Below are 7319 nucleotides of genomic sequence, written 5' to 3'. Positions count from 1 at the left end.
ATGGGAAGTATAATTTTTATCAATGTCATGCAATTAACAAACATATCACACGCACCCTACGGTAATAATTAAATATCCAACGTCAATATTTGTAGATATATTGGTGGTAGAAAATGACTCCGCTCATGTCCACAACAGCTTTCATTGGATCATAAAGAGTAGGAGGCACAAACAAAACACCACCTGTGATTACCAAAGTATAGTGTTCTTTATAAAAATTACAGGCATAAATGCTACATGTATCAATCAAGTCACACGATAACAAAATGGTAAGTTCAAAACACAAATCTATGAATACTAGCTAATTCAGTGGGGTTTGCCAATTCAGCCCATTAACAACATTGATGCTGATTTTTGTTTTTTATTTCGAGATAAAATATGGATTTCAAAATTTAGGATACAATAGATGCATGCAATTTCAGTGTTGTGAATTTTTCTCAAGACATTGAGCAATGTTTAGAAAAGTCAAAGTACATAGGCTCGAAGTACTTCCCCAGCCCATTTATTGCACAGCTCAGCTCACCAGTCATCACCCCTTGCCTCACCGCCAGTCCGACGTGTTCACACACAAACACACACACACACACACACACACACACACACACACACACACACACATATAAGACCACCTTACCGGTCCAGTCGGCTAACTACTTCTAAAATAGTATCAACTAATCTCTCCCATTCCCATTAATACATGTACGAAACCAAATTCGGTTTCATTTAATTAACTATAGTAATTATTGTAGAATAGGCATTCACAATCACCAACCAAATCATTGACAAGTCTGAAAAGACAAGTCAAATTTTCTCCATTTCATTAGATGTCTATTCTTACTTTCCCTTAGCTGGATAATGTGGAATGCATAACAGAAAACCATCTTATCAACCACTATTCGTACAAGCCGTGACACTAATTAATCATGTAAGAGTATTTACGTGTGGTTGATCTCTTCAGTTGCCTAGCCTACATGAGATAATGACAATAATTAGTGAACCATGCAGACAACGATAGGCCGGTGTAGACCCTAAACCATCTCATTAATGCTGGCTTAATTAACTTCCTCTACTATAAATACCCACGCCGCGCGCTCCCTGGTTTCTCCATCTCCCACTGCATCATCGGATCGACGGGTAGCTCGCACAGAGGTGAGCAGAGTACCCTAGGTTAAACACGTATATATCTTTTTGATGCACATGCGCTAGACTTTACCATCCACTACAAAGTCCCCGAAGGTCAGAAGCAGGTATTAGGTGTAAGCTCTGGTGAAATCCTTGCTGCGATCTAAGTATATACATACATGCTTAGTGTATATGTCGATCATGCATTCGTTGAAAAGCGCTACCTACATATATACCTTCATTCCACTCTGGGTTTGACGCAGGTTCTTTTACAAAAAATATATTGGCCAGGATACCGTCATATATATGTTCCATGGAAGTATAGCCAGTGGTATCACGTATGTACGTAGATTGTTTATGATAGTGTCAGACTTAAGCATGTATATATATATATCTTTCTTCAGTCTCAAACAAGTTCTTCAAATATTTCTAGCAATATATATCTATGTACTAATATAGATAAACCTAACTAGCAAGCATTAATAGCCATACTTCAGGTAGGTATTGCAGAAAGTATGGGGCCACGCGTGCTAATAACAAAAGAATAATAACCTATAACTCTATGGAAGTACAGTAAAAACTTGCCTCCCTAAAATAGAAAAAAGTGTAATCACACGTGCTCCAAAAACCAAACCACACACACTTAATTATTGATGATTGTCTCGGGTACTCATAAGTCACTACTCAGCTACTGACTCGTTTTACCATGTTCTTACAGTATTACCCACCATCGCATCGGGAAAGCAAATATGGAATTGCCAAGAGTCCTTTGGCCAGCATTTGTTGCTATTTTCGTCACAGTCGTGTCGATTATGATGGCACGACGACGAACGATGTTCTCCCCGAAAACCAAACGATCACCCCCTTTGCCGCCCATGGCCGCAGCAGGGGTTCCCCTTCTTGGGGTCCTCCCGGTGCTTCTCACCAAGGGCCCGCTGCATGTGATCCGTGACGCCCACAAAGAGATGGGGAGCGTGTTCACGGTGAGACTGTTGCATCGCAAGGTGACCTTCCTGGTTGGGTCAGAAGTGTCGAGCTATTTCTACCAAGGACTGGAGTCGGAGATCAGCCAGGACGAGGTATCACAGTTCACCACTCCGACCTTCGGCCCTGGCGTCGCCTTCGACGTGGATTTCACCACTCGGCGTGAGCAGTTCCGTTTCTTTGGTGATGCGATGAAGCCGGCTAAGCTCAGGACCTACGCCCGCCTCATGGTCCGCGAAGTCGAGGTAGTAAATAATAAGATGGCATCTTTTATAAGGTGCCGCGGTTTTTTGTGTTACTGTTGCTAACATATATACTAGTATATGTGTAAATAATACTTGTGTATCTATGTACGCATGCAGGAGTACTTTGCGAGATGGGGAAGTCTGGCACAGTAGACTTGAAGCAGGTCTAAGATACTGGTATAAGGTCGTCACGCTCGTCGCCAGCCGGTGTTTGTTCGGGGAGGAGGTCAGGTCGAAGATGCTGGTTGAGGTCGCAACACACCTCCGTGAACTCAACGATGGCATACGCCTGGTCACCATCCTATTCCCCCACCTGCCGATCCCAGCGCATCGCAGACGCGATAGGGCGCGCGCTAGGCTTGGTGAGATATTCTCCAACATCGTCAGCGCCCGCAAAGCAAGCTACCCTAACAGCAGCCGACACGTCGTCGACGACATGCTACAATGCCTGATCGATTCCAGGTACAAAGACGGCCGCGCCACGACCGAGACGGAGGTGGTCGGAATGCTGGTCTCTTCGCTGTTTGCGGGGCAGCACACAAGCTCCAGCACGGGCACGTGGACCGGAGCACGCCTCCTCGCGCGCGCCAACAACAAGAAGCTTTGTGCTGCGGTCCAGGAGCAGGAGCGGATCGTGGCGCGGCATGGGGACCGCGTGGACTACGAGGTCCTGCAAGAGATGGACACCCTCCACCGTTGCATCAAGGAGGTTCTGCGTCTCCACCCTCCAGCGATGATGTTGTTGCGCCATGCGCGCCAGAGCTTCACTGTGCGGACAAGGGAGGGCGATGAGTATGAAGTCCCGGAGGGGCGTACGGTCGCGAGCCCGTTGGTGATCCACAACCGTCTCCCGCATGTGTTCAGGGACCCGGAGACATACGAGCCGGACCGGTTCGGCCCCGGTAGAGGAGAGGACATCGCCGGCGGAGCATTCTCGTACACGGCATTCGGTGGTGGGCGGCATGCCTGCATCGGCGAGGCATTTGCGTACATGCAGATCAAGGTTATATGGAGCCACCTGCTGAGAAACTTCGAGATGGAGATGGTCTCGCCGTTCCCCGAGACGGACTGGAATAGTCATGCCAGGGCCCAAGGGGAAGGTCATGGTCCGCTACAACAGAAAGAGGATGTCAGCTGCAGCCTAATTAATCATGAGCCGACAGAGACGCTATGTGTATCTACTTCGTGTTGCCTGTTTGCTTTGTCCTGGCACCAATAAATTATACTCTGTTCTAAAGTAAGTTAACAGTTGCGCCATGCACAATTTAGCTAGTACTGTGTTTTTCAACAAGCCAACAGTGGAGTGCACTTACATGAGCGTGAAATATAATGGTGACGTGTGTGTACACCTTGTTGTTTTTCTTGAGGGAGACTAGCTAAACACATTACGCCTTGTTGATAAGTATACCGCCTCTTAGCAAAATATAAGACATATATTTGGTTGTATTTCAAAATTTTCTAATTGTAACAAAGTTTGCAAATTTTTCGAGAAATGAAAGAAAGATTACTTTGTGGAGTCTAGTAGTCTGTTGCTTGGTTACCTACTTATAGGAAGAAAAAACTCCAAAAATTGTTAGGTTCTCTGCCATTTATTGCGTGTGTTTGCGGGGTTTGTGTGTCTTGTGTATTGTTAACAAGGAGCTAGGCAGGTGGGTGTTTATGTGTGTTTCTCCTTTTGTGTCTCCTATTGTTAGGTTCAAGTATGTAACTTCGTGGTTGAGCATTTATAGTTTCCTCCATTTTCTTGTTCACATAAATAGCTGAAGGGGAAAAAACTCATCTGGATATTTGAAAGAAAAGGAGAAAGATACTCTTTTGAATTTCTAATCTAACTTGTATAGTAGCTATCGACTCCCCCGTTGTGGAGGCGCATCAGTGTCCAGCCCAGTTTTCCTGTACTGGGCCGCGACCGTTTTGTCATCTTCTGCACGGTCACTGAGACTGCCAGTGCCACTCTAGATGAATTGGCATAGTCAGTTGACCATTAAATTCCGGTCTACTTTTGTTGTTTCTATTGAATGTTGGATGTTTCCAGGATGAATAGACTTCACAAACACTTTCACGTCTTGGAGTGAATTTATATATATGCACAAATTCAGATCCTGTAGGTTCCAACTTGAGTTCACACAACACATGGTACGGATTGAGAGAGAAAGAGGGAGAGAGAGAGAGATGTCATGATTTTGATGTGCAGTACATACTCTTTTTGAACACGTCATGGGATGCTGACATGGTACGTTTAGACAGTGTCCACGCAACCTCCAGCATCTATCTAGCTAGCTGTGTCCATCGTAGCCTGTAACGAGAACAAACGGAATGTTGATGTCCAACAGAGTCGTTCACTAGAGGACACATGATTAGACACAACAACAACGGGTGCGCAAAGACATGTTAGAGTATCTTTAACAGATCGCTTATATTCTTTTAGAGGAGTAAAAATTCTGTTTTTCTTCTCTAAGCTACATCTTCTAACAGATCTCTCAAAAGCCTTAGAGGAGTATAATTTTCAGTTTTGCTAAAGCACATCTAGAGGTGATTTAAGAACTGCACATCTAAATCTTAGTACGTCATTAATTTTAATTGGTGCAAGCATTTTTGTTTTTTACTTTCTAATTTGATTGACTCGCTTAGATGTGCAATAATTAGGACACATCTAGATGTGTCCTAGACAGTAAATATAGTGGACAATAACTGGCTGGAGTAAAAATGTCGTTCACTATAGTTAGATGGATGGCTCTCGCGACTCGCGTGAAGGCCCCCTTATGGCCGTCGGTGCCCCGTCAGTCACGCCCGACGATGCCTGGATTCCCGATGGCTGCAGCCGTCTCCTCGCTGGCGCCTCCTGCTCCTCTCCTGTGCCTTTGTAGCAGCTGCGGCCGCTTGACCGGCCAGGCCAATCGGGTGCTTGTGCCGGTTCCAGCCGGCACGAAACCAGTCGAGGCGTCCGCCATAGCCGACATCGTCGACCGCGTCGGCACGCTGGTCACCGTCACGACCGTCACCTCCATGCCAGTTAGCTAGCAGCCCCCACGGCGATGGAAATCCCAGCAGCCGCAGGCGCACCATCGTTGTTATTCCACACCCAGGTACCTCCTTCCGTGAGACAGTTGGACCCGACAAGGTTGTCTGCGTCCTCACGCTGCAAAACAGCACATTATGCATTGTCATCGGCGGCGACGTTGGCCCGAACAGGGCGGCGTAGCTTCATCTTCACGCGTCCACCAAGCGCAGGGTCGCCGCAACGGAAATGGCAAAGTCCCATCGTCACTCAGCCTCCAGCAACTAGGCGAGAGCACTCTGTCGACACCACGAGCGCCAGCACGGGGCGCAGTGACCATGCACGCATGACGCTCTAGACGATATCCAACGAGATTAGGGGACGTCGTGGATCGCGCATGCCGTAGTGGTGTTCGTCTGTGTTTTGATTTCCGGTTTGAGCTTTTTTTCGCCCTAGGCCGAGATGGCCGAATTTCGGCCATTTTCAAAAATTTCGGCTGAAATTTGACCAAATTTTGACTGCAATTTGACTTAAATTTGACCAAAATTTACCAAATTTAAGCAATTTCGGCCTAAATATACTTTTCGCCTCAGGCCGAGATGGCCGAAATCCACTTTTTGCGGCCGAAAATCAAAACACACACAAGGCGAGGCGAAGGTGTAAATGAAAATGAGCCTTGAGCAACTGGAGCAACAACACACCCACTGCTGTCGGTGGGGTGAATTTACGCACAAATTCAGACCTTTCAGGTTCCAACTTGACTGCTCAATGACTGGTACCTTGGGATCGGGTCTGCCGATCCAAGGTGGAGGGCGGCCTCGGGGAAAGGGCCCTCAGTGCGCAAAATGACTGCCTCCTCCTCAAGCTGCTGCATCGTCTTCACTCCCGCGCACCGTCCAGATGGGCTTCTTGGGTCTGGGATCAGCTGGTGGGGCGGTCCCTCCTTGGGTCCAGCCGCTCCCCTCTTGAGGGCGAGCACTGGGCGGCCCTCATGCGGCTGCTGCCGGTGTATAGAACGCTCACCAGGGTGGAGGTCGGCGATGGGCGTGCGACGGCGAACCCACGTTATAGGTTGTGGGGGCAGCTGCCCCCACTAGTTTTTTTCATCCGCGTATGCATAGTCCTCCAAATACGTGGGTGCCCCCACTAGGCCGAATACTTTGCCCCCGCTTGCCACAATTTCTTTTGTATTTTCAGAAGCCCACGTACTCTAAACTATGAAGAAGCAGCCCACTATTTGCTGTAGCATGTAGCCCGCAGCCTGCGCTTGCATCGTTTCCTGGCTAACTCGATCGCAGTGGCCTTGCGGCTCGGTGCCTCGCTCCAGATCTCAGCGTACACACACGCACCTGACGCACGCACGAGACTGCCGAAGCCCTAATCTCTCCCCTGAAGCGATCATGCAGCCGCCGGCTCACTGCGACGTTGCCCCTGCAGGCAATCGCAGCCTTGCCGTCGTCCGTCCCTCTCGGCCTTGCACAGCAAGATGCCACAAAACAGCCCCGTTTATTCTGCAACTCCGTAATTCTACATGACACCAAGGTATGCCATATAAGTCATCTAGGGTTTTTTTTGTTTGCGACTTTTTGGTTTGTTTGCAAATTCTATGATAGAAACCATGTTCGTCTCATCTATTTACGTGTATATTTTACCGATTTGGATGATCAGATCAGTTCAGCTGCTCAAGCAATTCGGTTATGATATATAGATTTAAGTTTGCAACTTTCTACCTTGAATAAAATTGACATATAGATTTAAGTTTGCAACTTTCTACTTCGGATTATCTATTATACTACTCCCTTTGTAATAAACAAATATAAGACGTTTTAAACACTTGTTTAAAAAGGAAGTATATTTGAATCCTAGCACACTTCAACCGGAGCCCCAACTACCGAATTTTAGTTTACTGGGACGTTTCCTTTGCCTTATTATTCCATGAATATGAGTATATGACCATACATTCTTACTCA

General features: G+C 47.0%; 1 pseudogene across 1 annotated transcript; it reads left to right on the top strand.

Moving 5' to 3' along the window:
• The first annotated feature begins 1844 nt into the window (after nucleotides 1–1844).
• Nucleotides 1845–3860, top strand: LOC125524678 (obtusifoliol 14-alpha demethylase-like; annotated as a pseudogene). The gene is made up of 2 exons (XR_015611251.1): nucleotides 1845–2351; nucleotides 2469–3860. The product of XR_015611251.1 is annotated as an obtusifoliol 14-alpha demethylase-like (transcript).
• The last annotated feature ends 3459 nt before the right edge of the window (nucleotides 3861–7319 follow it).

Source organism: Triticum urartu, chromosome 7A (genome assembly GCF_056163025.1).
Source record: "Triticum urartu cultivar PI428250 chromosome 7A, HENAU_Tu73, whole genome shotgun sequence".
Lineage (NCBI taxonomy): Eukaryota > Viridiplantae > Streptophyta > Magnoliopsida > Poales > Poaceae > Triticum > Triticum urartu.
This window is presented reverse-complemented; position numbering and strand designations above follow the sequence as displayed.